The sequence below is a fragment of the Lissotriton helveticus genome, chromosome 12, assembly GCF_964261635.1.
Source record: "Lissotriton helveticus chromosome 12, aLisHel1.1, whole genome shotgun sequence".
Classification (NCBI taxonomy): Eukaryota; Metazoa; Chordata; class Amphibia; order Caudata; family Salamandridae; genus Lissotriton; species Lissotriton helveticus.
The window spans coordinates 882,575,087-882,592,894 of NC_136073.1; positions in this window are offsets into that span (position 1 = coordinate 882,575,087).

The window sequence follows — 17,808 nt, forward strand, 5'->3', positions numbered from 1 at the left end:
AATACATTTTGGAGGATAGGGACGGCTGTAAGGGGTGAAAGGGAGGCCGTTTTAAACCTACGTCTATGAAACAGTAAAGGTTAAAAGTTGAATCATTTTCTTACAATTTCTCTTTCTCGGTGTACTGCCACTCCCAAAATTGGAGTCAGTTTTGAACACATTTCAAAATTCTTAAATACATTTTGGAGGACAGGGACGGCTGTAAGGGGTGAAAGGGAGGCCGTTTTTAACCTACGTCTATGAGACAGTAAAGGTTAAAAGTTGAATCATTTTCTTACAATTTCTCTTTCTCGGTGTACTGCCACTCCCCAAATTGGAGTCAGTTTTTAACACATTTCAAAATTCTTAAATACATTTTGGAGGACAGGGACGGCTGTAAGGGGTGAAAGGGAGGCCGTTTTTAACCTACGTCTATGAGACAGTAAAGGTTAAAAGTTGAATCGTTTTCTTACAATTTCTCTTTCTCGGTGTACTGCCACTCCCCAAATTGGAGTCAGTTTTGAACACATTTCAAAATTCTTAAATACATTTTGGAGGACAGGGACGGCTGTAAGGGGTGAAAGGGAGGCCGTTTTTAACCTACGTCTATGAGACAGTAAAGGTTAAAAGTTGAATCATTTTCTTCTAATTTCTCTTTCTCGGTGTACTGCCACTCCCCAATTGGAGTCAGTTTTGAACACATTTCAAAATTCTTAAATACATTTTGGAGGACAGGGACGGCTGTAAGGGGTGAAAGGGAGGCCGTTTTTAACCTACGTCTATGAGACAGTAAAGGTTAAAAGTTGAATCATTTTCTTACAATTTCTCTTTCTCGGTGTACTGCCACTCCCCAAATTGGAGTCAGTTTTGAACACATTTCAAAATTCTTAAATACATTTTGGAGGACAGGGACGGCTGTAAGGGGTGAAAGGGAGGCCGTTTTTAACCTACGTCTATGAGACAGTAAAGGTTAAAAGTTGAATCATTTTCTTACAATTTCTCTTTCTCGGTGTACGGCCACTCCCCAAATTGGAGTCAGTTTTGAACACATTTCAAAATTCTTAAATACATTTTGGAGGACAGGGACGGCTGTAAGGGGTGAAAGGGAGGCCGTTTTTAACCTACATGTATGAGACAGTAAAGGTTAAAAGTTGAATTATTTTCTTACAATTTCTCATCCCTGACTTACAGAGAATCGAAAAAAGAATTTACGTAGCTATTTTCCGTAAGACATTCAGGATTGGACCATACACTATTGCCTCTGCGCCAGCATTAAAATTGTTTATTAACTTTGTGACCTTAGTTTGCTGCCATCTTTCTCGGTGTACGGCCACTCCCCAAATTGGAGTCAGTTTTGAACACATTTCAAAATTCTTAAATACATTTCGGAGGATAGGGACGGCTGTAAGGGGTGAAAGGGAGGCCGTTTTTAACCTACGTCTATGAGACAGTAAAGGTTAAAAGTTGAATCATTTTCTTACAATTTCTCTTTCTCGGTGTACGGCCACTCCCCAAATTGGAGTCAGTTTTGAACACATTTCAAAATTCTTAAATACATTTTGGAGGACAGGGACGGCTGTAAGGGGTGAAAGGGAGGCCGTTTTTAACCTACGTCTATGAGACAGTAAAGGTTAAAAGTTGAATCATTTTCTTACAATTTCTCTTTATCGGTGTACTGCCACTCCCCAAATTGGAGTCAGTTTTGAACACATTTCAAAATTCTTAAATACATTTTGGAGGATAGGGACGGCTGTAAGGGGTGAAAGGGAGGCCGTTTTTAACCTACGTCTATGAAACAGTAAAGGTTAAAAGTTGAATCATTTTCTTACAATTTCTCTTTCTCGGTGTACTGCCACTCCCGAAATTGGAGTCAGTTTTGAACACATTTCAAAATTCTTAAATACATTTTGGAGGACAGGGACGGCTGTAAGGGGTGAAAGGGAGGCCGTTTTTAACCTACGTCTATGAGACAGTAAAGGTTAAAAGTTGAATCATTTTCTTACAATTTCTCTTTCTCGGTATACTGCCACTCCCCAAATTGGAGTCAGTTTTGAACACATTTCAAAATTCTTAAATACATTTCGGAGGATAGGGACGGCTGTAAGGGGTGAAAGGGAGGCCGTTTTTAACCTACGTCTATGAGACAGTAAAGGTTAAAAGTTGAATCATTTTCTTACAATTTCTCTTTCTCGGTGTACGGCCACTCCCCAAATTGGAGTCAGTTTTGAACACATTTCAAAATTCTTAAATACATTTTGGAGGACAGGGACGGCTGTAAGGGGTGAAAGGGAGGCCGTTTTTAACCTACGTCTATGAGACAGTAAAGGTTAAAAGTTGAATCATTTTCTTACAATTTCTCTTTATCGGTGTACTGCCACTCCCCAAATTGGAGTCAGTTTTGAACACATTTCAAAATTCTTAAATACATTTTGGAGGATAGGGACGGCTGTAAGGGGTGAAAGGGAGGCCGTTTTTAACCTACGTCTATGAAACAGTAAAGGTTAAAAGTTGAATCATTTTCTTACAATTTCTCTTTCTCGGTGTACTGCCACTCCCGAAATTGGAGTCAGTTTTGAACACATTTCAAAATTCTTAAATACATTTTGGAGGACAGGGACGGCTGTAAGGGGTGAAAGGGAGGCCGTTTTTAACCTACGTCTATGAGACAGTAAAGGTTAAAAGTTGAATCATTTTCTTACAATTTCTCTTTCTCGGTATACTGCCACTCCCCAAATTGGAGTCAGTTTTGAACACATTTCAAAATTCTTAAATACATTTTGGAGGACAGGGACGGCTGTAAGGGGTGAAAGGGAGGCCGTTTTTAACCTACGTCTATGAGACAGTAAAGGTTCAAAGTTGAATCGTTTGCTTACAATTTCTCTTTCTCGGTGTACTGCCACTCCCCAAATTGGAGTCAGTTTTGAACACATTTCAAAATTCTTAAATACATTTTGGAGGACAGGGACGGCTGTAAGGGGTGAAAGGGAGGCCGTTTTTAACCTACGTCTATGAGACAGTAAAGGTTAAAAGTTGAATCATTTTCTTCTAATTTCTCTTTCTCGGTGTACTGCCACTCCCCAATTGGAGTCAGTTTTGAACACATTTCAAAATTCTTAAATACATTTTGGAGGATAGGGACGGCTGTAAGGGGTGAAAGGGAGGCCGTTTTTAACCTACGTCTTTGAGACAGTAAAGGTTAAAAGTTGAATCATTTTCTTACAATTTCTCTTTCTCGGTGTACGGCCACTCCCCAAATTGGAGTCAGTTTTGAACACATTTCAAAATTTTTAAATACATTTTGGAGGACAGGGACGGCTGTAAGGGGTGAAAGGGAGGCCGTTTTTAACCTACGTCTATGAGACAGTAAAGGTTAAAAGTTGAATCATTTTCTTACAATTTCTTTTTCTCGGTGTACTGCAACTTCCCAAATTGGAGTCAGTTTTGAACACATTTCAAAATTCTTAAATACATTTTGGAGGACAGGGACGGCTGTAAGGGGTGAAAGGGAGGCCGTTTTTAACCTACGTCTATGAGACAGTAAAGGTTAAAAGTTGAATCATTTTCTTACAATTTCTCTTTCTCGGTGTACTGCCACTCCCCAAATTGGAGTCAGTTTTGAACACATTTCAAAATTCTTAAATACATTTTGGAGGACAGGGACGGCTGTAAGGGGTGAAAGGGAGGCCGTTTTTAACCTACGTCTATGAGACAGTAAAGGTTAAAAGTTGAATCGTTTTCTTACAATTTCTCTTTCTCGGTGTACTGCCACTCCCCAAATTGGAGTCAGTTTTGAACACATTTCAAAATTCTTAAATACATTTTGGAGGACAGGGACGGCTGTAAGGGGTGAAAGGGAGGCCGTTTTTAACCTACGTCTATGAGACAGTAAAGGTTAAAAGTTGAATCGTTTTCTTACAATTTCTCTTTCTCGGTGTACTGCCACTCCCCAAATTGGAGTCAGTTTTGAACACATTTCAAAATTCTTAAATACATTTTGGAGGACAGGGACGGCTGTAAGGGGTGAAAGGGAGGCCGTTTTTAACCTACGTCTATGAGACAGTAAAGGTTAAAAGTTGAATCATTTTCTTACAATTTCTCTTTATCGGTGTACTGCCACTCCCCAAATTGGAGTCAGTTTTGAACACATTTCAAAATTCTTAAATACATTTTGGAGGACAGGGACGGCTGTAAGGGGTGAAAGGGAGGCCGTTTTTAACCTATGTCTATGAGACAGTAAAGGTTAAAAGTTGAATAATTTTCTTACAATTTCTCTTTCTCGGTGTACTGCCACTCCCCAAATTGGAGTCAGTTTAGAACACATTTCAAAATTCTTAAATACATTTTGGAGGACAGGGACGGCTGTAAGGGGTGAAAGGGAGGCCGTTTTTAACCTACGTCTATGAGACAGTAAAGGTTAAAAGTTGAATCATTTTCTTACAATTTCTCTTTCTCGGTGTACTGCCACTCCCCAAATTGGAGTCAGTTTTGAACACATTTCAAAATTTTTAAATACATTTTGGAGGACAGGGACGGCTGTAAGGGGTGAAAGGCAGTCTGTTTTTAACCTACGTCTATGAGACAGTAAAGGTTAAAAGTTGAATCATTTTCTTACAATTTCTCTTTCTCGGTGTACTGCCACTCCCCAAATTGGAGTCAGTTTTGAACACATTTCAAAATTCTTAAATACATTTTGGAGGACAGGGACGGCTGTAAGGGGTGAAAGGGAGGCCGTTTTTAACCTACGTCTATGAGACAGTAAAGGTTAAAAGTTGAATCATTTTCTTACAATTTCTCTTTCTCGGTGTACTGCCACTCCCCAAATTGGAGTCAGTTTTGAACACATTTCAAAATTCTTAAATACATTTTGGAGGATAGGGACGGCTGTAAGGGGTGAAAGGGAGGCCGTTTTTAACCTACGTCTATGAAACAGTAAAGGTTAAAAGTTGAATCATTTTCTTACAATTTCTCTTTCTCGGTGTACTGCCACTCCCCAAATTGGAGTCAGTTTTGAACACATTTCAAAATTCTTAAATACATTTTGGAGGACAGGGACGGCTGTAAGGGGTGAAAGGGAGGCCGTTTTTAACCTACGTCTATGAGACAGTAAAGGTTAAAAGTTGAATCATTTTCTTACAATTTCTCTTTCTCGGTATACTGCCACTCCCCAAATTGGAGTCAGTTTTGAACACATTTCAAAATTCTTAAATACATTTTGGAGGACAGGGACGGCTGTAAGGGGTGAAAGGGAGGCCGTTTTTAACCTACGTCTATGAGACAGTAAAGGTTAAAAGTTGAATCGTTTGCTTACAATTTCTCTTTCTCGGTGTACTGCCACTCCCCAATTGGAGTCAGTTTTGAACACATTTCAAAATTCTTAAATACATTTTGGAGGATAGGGACGGCTGTAAGGGGTGAAAGGGAGGCCGTTTTTAACCTACGTCTATGAGACAGTAAAGGTTAAAAGTTGAATCATTTTCTTTCAATTTCTCTTTCTCGGTGTACGGCCACTCCCCAAATTGGAGTCAGTTTTGAACACATTTCAAAATTCTTAAATACATTTTGGAGGACAGGGACGGCTGTAAGGGGTGAAAGGGAGGCCGTTTTTAACCTACGTCTATGAGACAGTAAAGGTTAAAAGTTGAATCATTTTCTTCTAATTTCTCTTTCTCGGTGTACTGCCACTCCCCAATTGGAGTCAGTTTTGAACACATTTCAAAATTCTTAAATACATTTTGGAGGATAGGGACGGCTGTAAGGGGTGAAAGGGATGCCGTTTTTAACCTACGTCTATGAGACAGTAAAGGTTAAAAGTTGAATCATTTTCTTACAATTTCTCTTTCTCGGTGTACGGCCACTCCCCAAATTGGAGTCAGTTTTGAACACATTTCAAAATTCTTAAATACATTTTGGAGGACAGGGACGGCTGTAAGGGGTGAAAGGGAGGCCGTTTTTAACCTACGTCTATGAGACAGTAAAGGTTAAAAGTTGAATCATTTTCTTACAATTTCTCTTTCTCGGTGTACTGCCACTCCCCAAATTGGAGTCAGTTTTGAACACATTTCAAAATTCTTAAATACATTTTGGAGGACAGGGACGGCTGTAAGGGGTGAAAGGGAGGCCGTTTTTAACCTACGTCTATGAGACAGTAAAGGTTAAAAGTTGAATCGTTTTCTTACAATTTCTCTTTCTCGGTGTACTTCCACTCCCCAAATTGGAGTCAGTTTTGAACACATTTCAAAATTCTTAAATACATTTTGGAGGACAGGGACGGCTGTAAGGGGTGAAAGGGAGGCCGTTTTTAACCTACGTCTATGAGACAGTAAAGGTTAAAAGTTTAATCATTTCTTCTAATTTCTCTTTCTCGGTGTACTGCCACTCCCCAATTGGAGTCAGTTTTGAACACATTTCAAAATTCTTAAATACATTTTGGAGGATAGGGACGGCTGTAAGGGGTGAAAGGGAGGCCGTTTTTAACCTACGTCTATGAGACAGTAAAGGTTAAAAGTTGAATCATTTTCTTACAATTTCTCTTTCTCGGTGTACGGCCACTCCCCAAATTGGAGTCAGTTTTGAACACATTTCAAAATTCTTAAATACATTTTGGAGGACAGGGACGGCTGTAAGGGGTGAAAGGGAGGCCGTTTTTAACCTACGTCTATGAGACAGTAAAGGTTAAAAGTTGAATCATTTTCTTACAATTTCTTTTTCTCGGTGTACTGCAACTCCCCAAATTGGAGTCAGTTTTGAACACATTTCAAAATTCTTAAATACATTTTGGAGGACAGGGACGGCTGTAAGGGGTGAAAGGGAGGCCGTTTTCAACCTACGTCTATGAGACAGTAAAGGTTAAAACTTGAATCATTTTCTTACAATTTCTCTTTCTCGGTGTACTGCCACTCCCCAAATTGGAGTCAGTTTTGAACACATTTCAAAATTCTTAAATACATTTTGGAGGACAGGGACGGCTGTAAGGGGTGAAAGGGAGGCCGTTTTTAACCTACGTCTATGAGACAGTAAAGGTTAAAAGTTGAATCATTTTCTTACAATTTCTCATCCCTGACCTACAGAGAATCGAAAAAAGAATTTACGTAGCTATTTGCCGTAAGACATTCAGGATTGCACCATACACTATTGCCTCTGCGCCAGAATTAAAATTGTTTATTAACTTTGTGACCTTAGTTTGCTGCCATCTTTCTCGGTGTACGGCCACTCCCCAAATTGGAGTCAGTTTTGAACACATTTCAAAATTCTTAAATACATTTTGGAGGATAGGGACGGCTGTAAGGGGTGAAAGGGAGGCCGTTTTTAACCTACGTCTATGAGACAGTAAAGGTTAAAAGTTGAATCATTTTCTTACAATTTCTCTTTCTCGGTGTACGGCCACTCCCCAAATTGGAGTCAGTTTTGAACACATTTCAAAATTCTTCAATACATTTTGGAGGACAGGGACGGCTGTAAGGGGTGAAAGGGAGGCCGTTTTTAACCTACGTCTAAGAGACAGTAAAGGTTAAAAGTTGAATCATTTTCTTACAATTTCTCTTTCTCGGTGTACTGCCACTCCCCAAATTGGAGTCAGTTTTGAACACATTTCAAAATTCTTAAATACATTTTGGAGGACAGGGACGGCTGTAAGGGGTGAAAGGGAGGCCGTTTTTAACCTACGTCTATGAGACAGTAAAGGTTAAAAGTTGAATCATTTTCTTACAATTTCTCTTTCTCGGTGTACTGCCACTCCCCAAATTGGAGTCAGTTTTGAACACATTTCAAAATTCTTAAATACATTTTGGAGGACAGGGACGGCTGTAAGGGGTGAAAGGGAGGCCGTTTTTAACCTACGTCTATGAGACAGTAAAGGTTAAAAGTTGAATCATTTTCTTACAATTTCTCTTTCTCGGTGTACTTCCACTCCCCAAATTGGAGTCAGTTTTGAACACATTTCAAAATTCTTAAATAAATTTTGGAGGATAGGGACGGCTGTAAGGGGTGAAAGGGAGGCCGTTTTTAACCTACGTCTATGAGACAGTAAAGGTTAAAAGTTGAATCATTTTCTTACAATTTCTCTTTCTCGGTGTACGGCCACTCCCCAAATTGGAGTCAGTTTTGAACACATTTCAAAATTCTTAAATACATTTTGGAGGATTGGGACGGCTGTAAGGGGTGAAAGGGAGGCCGTTTTTAACCTACGTCTATGAGACAGTAAAGGTTAAAAGTTGAATCATTTTCTTACAATTTCTTTTTCTCGGTGTACTGCAACTCCCCAAATTGGAGTCAGTTTTGAACACATTTCAAAATTCTTAAATACATTTTGGAGGACAGGGACGGCTGTAAGGGGTGAAAGGGAGGCCGTTTTTAACCTACGTCTATGAGACAGTAAAGGTTAAAAGTTGAATCATTTTCTTACAATTTCTCTTTCTCGGTGTACTGCCACTCCCCAAATTGGAGTCAGTTTTGAACACATTTCAAAATTCTTAAATACATTTTGGAGGACAGGGACGGCTGTAAGGGGTGAAAGGGAGGCCGTTTTTAACCTACGTCTATGAGACAGTAAAGGTTAAAAGTTGAATCATTTTCTTACAATTTCTCTTTCTCGGTGTACGGCCACTCCCCAAATTGGAGTCAGTTTTGAACACATTTCAAAATTCTTAAATACATTTTGGAGGACAGGGACGGCTGTAAGGGGTGAAAGGGAGGCCGTTTTTAACCTACGTCTATGAGACAGTAAAGGTTAAAAGTTGAATCGTTTTCTTACAATTTCTCTTTCTCGGTGTACTGCCACTCCCCAAATTGGAGTCAGTTTTGAACACATTTCAAAATTCTTAAATACATTTTGGAGGACAGGGACGGCTGTAAGGGGTGAAAGGGAGGCCGTTTTTAACCTACGTCTATGAGACAGTAAAGGTTAAAAGTTGAATCATTTTCTTCTAATTTCTCTTTCTCGGTGTACTGCCACTCCCCAATTGGAGTCAGTTTTGAACACATTTCAAAATTCTTAAATACATTTTGGAGGACAGGGACGGCTGTAAGGGGTGAAAGGGAGGCCGTTTTTAACCTACGTCTATGAGACAGTAAAGGTTAAAAGTTGAATCATTTTCTTACAATTTCTCTTTCTCGGTGTACTGCCACTCCCCAAATTGGAGTCAGTTTTGAACACATTTCAAAGTTCTTAAATACATTTTGGAGGACAGGGACGGCTGTAAGGGGTGAAAGGGAGGCCGTTTTTAACCTACGTCTATGAGACAGTAAAGGTTAAAAGTTGAATCATTTTCTTACAATTTCTCTTTCTCGGTGTACGGCCACTCCCCAAATTGGAGTCAGTTTTGAACACATTTCAAAATTCTTAAATACATTTTGGAGGACAGGGACGGCTGTAAGGGGTGAAAGGGAGGCCGTTTTTAACCTACATGTATGAGACAGTAAAGGTTAAAAGTTGAATTATTTTTTTACAATTTCTCATCCCTGACTTACAGAGAATCGAAAAAAGAATTTACGTAGCTATTTTCCGTAAGACATTCAGGATTGGACCATACACTATTGCCTCTGCGCCAGCATTAAAATTGTTTATTAACTTTGTGACCTTAGTTTGCTGCCATCTTTCTCGGTGTACGGCCACTCCCCAAATTGGAGTCAGTTTTGAACACATTTCAAAATTCTTAAATACATTTCGGAGGATAGGGACGGCTGTAAGGGGTGAAAGGGAGGCCGTTTTTAACCTACGTCTATGAGACAGTAAAGGTTAAAAGTTGAATCATTTTCTTACAATTTCTCTTTCTCGGTGTACGGCCACTCCCCAAATTGGAGTCAGTTTTGAACACATTTCAAAATTCTTAAATACATTTTGGAGGACAGGGACGGCTGTAAGGGGTGAAAGGGAGGCCGTTTTTAACCTACGTCTATGAGACAGTAAAGGTTAAAAGTTGAATCATTTTCTTACAATTTCTCTTTATCGGTGTACTGCCACTCCCCAAATTGGAGTCAGTTTTGAACACATTTCAAAATTCTTAAATACATTTTGGAGGATAGGGACGGCTGTAAGGGGTGAAAGGGAGGCCGTTTTTAACCTACGTCTATGAAACAGTAAAGGTTAAAAGTTGAATCATTTTCTTACAATTTCTCTTTCTCGGTGTACTGCCACTCCCGAAATTGGAGTCAGTTTTGAACACATTTCAAAATTCTTAAATACATTTTGGAGGACAGGGACGGTTGTAAGGGGTGAAAGGGAGGCCGTTTTTAACCTACGTCTATGAGACAGTAAAGGTTAAAAGTTGAATCATTTTCTTACAATTTCTCTTTCTCGGTATACTGCCACTCCCCAAATTGGAGTCAGTTTTGAACACATTTCAAAATTCTTAAATACATTTTGGAGGACAGGGACGGCTGTAAGGGGTGAAAGGGAGGCCGTTTTTAACCTACGTCTATGAGACAGTAAAGGTTCAAAGTTGAATCGTTTGCTTACAATTTCTCTTTCTCGGTGTACTGCCACTCCCCAAATTGGAGTCAGTTTTGAACACATTTCAAAATTCTTAAATACATTTTGGAGGACAGGGACGGCTGTAAGGGGTGAAAGGGAGGCCGTTTTTAACCTACGTCTATGAGACAGTAAAGGTTAAAAGTTGAATCATTTTCTTCTAATTTCTCTTTCTCGGTGTACTGCCACTCCCCAATTGGAGTCAGTTTTGAACACATTTCAAAATTCTTAAATACATTTTGGAGGATAGGGACGGCTGTAAGGGGTGAAAGGGAGGCCGTTTTTAACCTACGTCTTTGAGACAGTAAAGGTTAAAACTTGAATCATTTTCTTACAATTTCTCTTTCTCGGTGTACGGCCACTCCCCAAATTGGAGTCAGTTTTGAACACATTTCAAAATTCTTAAATACATTTTGGAGGACAGGGACGGCTGTAAGGGGTGAAAGGGAGGCCGTTTTTAACCTACGTCTATGAGACAGTAAAGGTTAAAAGTTGAATCATTTTCTTACAATTTCTTTTTCTCGGTGTACTGCAACTTCCCAAATTGGAGTCAGTTTTGAACACATTTCAAAATTCTTAAATACATTTTGGAGGACAGGGACGGCTGTAAGGGGTGAAAGGGAGGCCGTTTTTAACCTACGTCTATGAGACAGTAAAGGTTAAAAGTTGAATCATTTTCTTACAATTTCTTTTTCTCGGTGTACTGCAACTCCCCAAATTGGAGTCAGTTTTGAACACATTTCAAAATTCTTAAATACATTTTGGAGGACAGGGACGGCTGTAAGGGGTGAAAGGGAGGCCGTTTTTAACCTACGTCTATGAGACAGTAAAGGTTAAAAGTTGAATCATTTTCTTACAATTTCTCTTTCTCGGTGTACTGCCACTCCCCAAATTGGAGTCAGTTTTGAACACATTTCAAAATTCTTAAATACATTTTGGAGGACAGGGACGGCTGTAAGGGGTGAAAGGGAGGCCGTTTTTAACCTACGTCTATGAGACAGTAAAGGTTAAAAGTTGAATCATTTTCTTACAATTTCTCTTTCTCGGTGTACGGCCACTCCCCAAATTGGAGTCAGTTTTGAACACATTTCAAAATTCTTAAATACATTTTGGAGGACAGGGACAGCTGTAAGGGGTGAAAGGGAGGCCGTTTTTAACCTACATGTATGAGACAGTAAAGGTTAAAAGTTGAATTATTTTCTTACAATTTCTCATCCCTGACCTACAGAGAATCGAAAAAAGAATTTACGTAGCTATTTTCCGTAAGACATTCAGGATTGGACCATACACTATTGCCTCTGCGCCAGCATTAAAATTGTTTATTAACTTTGTGACCTTAGTTTGCTGCCATCTTTCTCGGTGTACGGCCACTCCCCAAATTGGAGTCAGTTTTGAACACATTTCAAAATTCTTAAATACATTTTGGAGGATAGGGACGGCTGTAAGGGGTGAAAGGGAGGCCGTTTTTAACCTACGTCTATGAGACAGTAAAGGTTAAAAGTTGAATCATTTTCTTACAATTTCTCTTTCTCGGTGTACGGCCACTCCCCAAATTGGAGTCAGTTTTGAACACATTTCAAAATTCTTAAATACATTTTGGAGGACAGGGACGGCTGTAAGGGGTGAAAGGGAGGCCGTTTTTAACCTACGTCTATGAGACAGTAAAGGTTAAAAGTTGAATCATTTTCTTACAATTTCTCTTTCTCGGTGTACTGCCACTCCCCAAATTGGAGTCAGTTTTGAACACATTTCAAAATTCTTAAATACATTCTGGAGGACAGGGACGGCTGTAAGGGGTGAAAGGGAGGCCGTTTTTAACCTACGTCTATGAGACAGTAAAGGTTAAAAGTTGAATCATTTTCTTACAATTTCTCTTTCTCGGTGTACTGCCACTCCCCAAATTGGAGTCAGTTTTGAACACATTTCAAAATTCTTAAATACATTTTGGAGGACAGGGACGGCTGTAAGGGGTGAAAGGGAGGCCGTTTTAAACCTACGTCTATGAAACAGTAAAGGTTAAAAGTTGAATCATTTTCTTACAATTTCTCTTTCTCGGTGTACTGCCACTCCCAAAATTGGAGTCAGTTTTGAACACATTTCAAAATTCTTAAATACATTTTGGAGGACAGGGACGGCTGTAAGGGGTGAAAGGGAGGCCGTTTTTAACCTACGTCTATGAGACAGTAAAGGTTAAAAGTTGAATCATTTTCTTACAATTTCTCTTTCTCGGTGTACTGCCACTCCCCAAATTGGAGTCAGTTTTTAACACATTTCAAAATTCTTAAATACATTTTGGAGGACAGGGACGGCTGTAAGGGGTGAAAGGGAGGCCGTTTTTAACCTACGTCTATGAGACAGTAAAGGTTAAAAGTTGAATCGTTTTCTTACAATTTCTCTTTCTCGGTGTACTGCCACTCCCCAAATTGGAGTCAGTTTTGAACACATTTCAAAATTCTTAAATACATTTTGGAGGACAGGGACGGCTGTAAGGGGTGAAAGGGAGGCCGTTTTTAACCTACGTCTATGAGACAGTAAAGGTTAAAAGTTGAATCATTTTCTTCTAATTTCTCTTTCTCGGTGTACTGCCACTCCCCAATTGGAGTCAGTTTTGAACACATTTCAAAATTCTTAAATACATTTTGGAGGACAGGGACGGCTGTAAGGGGTGAAAGGGAGGCCGTTTTTAACCTACGTCTATGAGACAGTAAAGGTTAAAAGTTGAATCATTTTCTTACAATTTCTCTTTCTCGGTGTACTGCCACTCCCCAAATTGGAGTCAGTTTTGAACACATTTCAAAATTCTTAAATACATTTTGGAGGACAGGGACGGCTGTAAGGGGTGAAAGGGAGGCCGTTTTTAACCTACGTCTATGAGACAGTAAAGGTTAAAAGTTGAATCATTTTCTTACAATTTCTCTTTCTCGGTGTACGGCCACTCCCCAAATTGGAGTCAGTTTTGAACACATTTCAAAATTCTTAAATACATTTTGGAGGACAGGGACGGCTGTAAGGGGTGAAAGGGAGGCCGTTTTTAACCTACATGTATGAGACAGTAAAGGTTAAAAGTTGAATTATTTTCTTACAATTTCTCATCCCTGACTTACAGAGAATCGAAAAAAGAATTTACGTAGCTATTTTCCGTAAGACATTCAGGATTGGACCATACACTATTGCCTCTGCGCCAGCATTAAAATTGTTTATTAACTTTGTGACCTTAGTTTGCTGCCATCTTTCTCGGTGTACGGCCACTCCCCAAATTGGAGTCAGTTTTGAACACATTTCAAAATTCTTAAATACATTTCGGAGGATAGGGACGGCTGTAAGGGGTGAAAGGGAGGCCGTTTTTAACCTACGTCTATGAGACAGTAAAGGTTAAAAGTTGAATCATTTTCTTACAATTTCTCTTTCTCGGTGTACGGCCACTCCCCAAATTGGAGTCAGTTTTGAACACATTTCAAAATTCTTAAATACATTTTGGAGGACAGGGACGGCTGTAAGGGGTGAAAGGGAGGCCGTTTTTAACCTACGTCTATGAGACAGTAAAGGTTAAAAGTTGAATCATTTTCTTACAATTTCTCTTTATCGGTGTACTGCCACTCCCCAAATTGGAGTCAGTTTTGAACACATTTCAAAATTCTTAAATACATTTTGGAGGATAGGGACGGCTGTAAGGGGTGAAAGGGAGGCCGTTTTTAACCTACGTCTATGAAACAGTAAAGGTTAAAAGTTGAATCATTTTCTTACAATTTCTCTTTCTCGGTGTACTGCCACTCCCGAAATTGGAGTCAGTTTTGAACACATTTCAAAATTCTTAAATACATTTTGGAGGACAGGGACGGTTGTAAGGGGTGAAAGGGAGGCCGTTTTTAACCTACGTCTATGAGACAGTAAAGGTTAAAAGTTGAATCATTTTCTTACAATTTCTCTTTCTCGGTATACTGCCACTCCCCAAATTGGAGTCAGTTTTGAACACATTTCAAAATTCTTAAATACATTTTGGAGGACAGGGACGGCTGTAAGGGGTGAAAGGGAGGCCGTTTTTAACCTACGTCTATGAGACAGTAAAGGTTCAAAGTTGAATCGTTTGCTTACAATTTCTCTTTCTCGGTGTACTGCCACTCCCCAAATTGGAGTCAGTTTTGAACACATTTCAAAATTCTTAAATACATTTTGGAGGACAGGGACGGCTGTAAGGGGTGAAAGGGAGGCCGTTTTTAACCTACGTCTATGAGACAGTAAAGGTTAAAAGTTGAATCATTTTCTTCTAATTTCTCTTTCTCGGTGTACTGCCACTCCCCAATTGGAGTCAGTTTTGAACACATTTCAAAATTCTTAAATACATTTTGGAGGATAGGGACGGCTGTAAGGGGTGAAAGGGAGGCCGTTTTTAACCTACGTCTTTGAGACAGTAAAGGTTAAAAGTTGAATCATTTTCTTACAATTTCTCTTTCTCGGTGTACGGCCACTCCCCAAATTGGAGTCAGTTTTGAACACATTTCAAAATTCTTAAATACATTTTGGAGGACAGGGACGGCTGTAAGGGGTGAAAGGGAGGCCGTTTTTAACCTACGTCTATGAGACAGTAAAGGTTAAAAGTTGAATCATTTTCTTACAATTTCTTTTTCTCGGTGTACTGCAACTTCCCAAATTGGAGTCAGTTTTGAACACATTTCAAAATTCTTAAATACATTTTGGAGGACAGGGACGGCTGTAAGGGGTGAAAGGGAGGCCGTTTTTAACCTACGTCTATGAGACAGTAAAGGTTAAAAGTTGAATCATTTTCTTACAATTTCTCTTTCTCGGTGTACTGCCACTCCCCAAATTGGAGTCAGTTTTTAACACATTTCAAAATTCTTAAATACATTTTGGAGGACAGGGACGGCTGTAAGGGGTGAAAGGGAGGCCGTTTTTAACCTACGTCTATGAGACAGTAAAGGTTAAAAGTTGAATCGTTTTCTTACAATTTCTCTTTCTCGGTGTACTGCCACTCCCCAAATTGGAGTCAGTTTTGAACACATTTCAAAATTCTTAAATACATTTTGGAGGACAGGGACGGCTGTAAGGGGTGAAAGGGAGGCCGTTTTTAACCTACGTCTATGAGACAGTAAAGGTTAAAAGTTGAATCATTTTCTTCTAATTTCTCTTTCTCGGTGTACTGCCACTCCCCAATTGGAGTCAGTTTTGAACACATTTCAAAATTCTTAAATACATTTTGGAGGACAGGGACGGCTGTAAGGGGTGAAAGGGAGGCCGTTTTTAACCTACGTCTATGAGACAGTAAAGGTTAAAAGTTGAATCATTTTCTTACAATTTCTCTTTCTCGGTGTACTGCCACTCCCCAAATTGGAGTCAGTTTTGAACACATTTCAAAATTCTTAAATACATTTTGGAGGACAGGGACGGCTGTAAGGGGTGAAAGGGAGGCCGTTTTTAACCTACGTCTATGAGACAGTAAAGGTTAAAAGTTGAATCATTTTCTTACAATTTCTCTTTCTCGGTGTACGGCCACTCCCCAAATTGGAGTCAGTTTTGAACACATTTCAAAATTCTTAAATACATTTTGGAGGACAGGGACGGCTGTAAGGGGTGAAAGGGAGGCCGTTTTTAACCTACATGTATGAGACAGTAAAGGTTAAAAGTTGAATTATTTTCTTCCAATTTCTCATCCCTGACTTACAGAGAATCGAAAAAAGAATTTACGTAGCTATTTTCCGTAAGACATTCAGGATTGGACCATACACTATTGCCTCTGCGCCAGCATTAAAATTGTTTATTAACTTTGTGACCTTAGTTTGCTGCCATCTTTCTCGGTGTACGGCCACTCCCCAAATTGGAGTCAGTTTTGAACACATTTCAAAATTCTTAAATACATTTCGGAGGATAGGGACGGCTGTAAGGGGTGAAAGGGAGGCCGTTTTTAACCTACGTCTATGAGACAGTAAAGGTTAAAAGTTGAATCATTTTCTTACAATTTCTCTTTCTCGGTGTACGGCCACTCCCCAAATTGGAGTCAGTTTTGAACACATTTCAAAATTCTTAAATACATTTTGGAGGACAGGGACGGCTGTAAGGGGTGAAAGGGAGGCCGTTTTTAACCTACGTCTATGAGACAGTAAAGGTTAAAAGTTGAATCATTTTCTTACAATTTCTCTTTATCGGTGTACTGCCACTCCCCAAATTGGAGTCAGTTTTGAACACATTTCAAAATTCTTAAATACATTTTGGAGGATAGGGACGGCTGTAAGGGGTGAAAGGGAGGCCGTTTTTAACCTACGTCTATGAAACAGTAAAGGTTAAAAGTTGAATCATTTTCTTACAATTTCTCTTTCTCGGTGTACTGCCACTCCCGAAATTGGAGTCAGTTTTGAACACATTTCAAAATTCTTAAATACATTTTGGAGGACAGGGACGGCTGTAAGGGGTGAAAGGGAGGCCGTTTTTAACCTACGTCTATGAGACAGTAAAGGTTAAAAGTTGAATCATTTTCTTACAATTTCTCTTTCTCGGTATACTGCCACTCCCCAAATTGGAGTCAGTTTTGAACACATTTCAAAATTCTTAAATACATTTTGGAGGACAGGGACGGCTGTAAGGGGTGAAAGGGAGGCCGTTTTTAACCTACGTCTATGAGACAGTAAAGGTTCAAAGTTGAATCGTTTGCTTACAATTTCTCTTTCTCGGTGTACTGCCACTCCCCAAATTGGAGTCAGTTTTGAACACATTTCAAAATTCTTAAATACATTTTGGAGGACAGGGACGGCTGTAAGGGGTGAAAGGGAGGCCGTTTTTAACCTACGTCTATGAGACAGTAAAGGTTAAAAGTTGAATCATTTTCTTCTAATTTCTCTTTCTCGGTGTACTGCCACTCCCCAATTGGAGTCAGTTTTGAACACATTTCAAAATTCTTAAATACATTTTGGAGGATAGGGACGGCTGTAAGGGGTGAAAGGGAGGCCGTTTTTAACCTACGTCTTTGAGACAGTAAAGGTTAAAAGTTGAATCATTTTCTTACAATTTCTCTTTCTCGGTGTACGGCCACTCCCCAAATTGGAGTCAGTTTTGAACACATTTCAAAATTCTTAAATACATTTTGGAGGACAGGGACGGCTGTAAGGGGTGAAAGGGAGGCCGTTTTTAACCTACGTCTATGAGACAGTAAAGGTTAAAAGTTGAATCATTTTCTTACAATTTCTTTTTCTCGGTGTACTGCAACTTCCCAAATTGGAGTCAGTTTTGAACACATTTCAAAATTCTTAAATACATTTTGGAGGACAGGGACGGCTGTAAGGGGTGAAAGGGAGGCCGTTTTTAACCTACGTCTATGAGACAGTAAAGGTTAAAAGTTGAATCATTTTCTTACAATT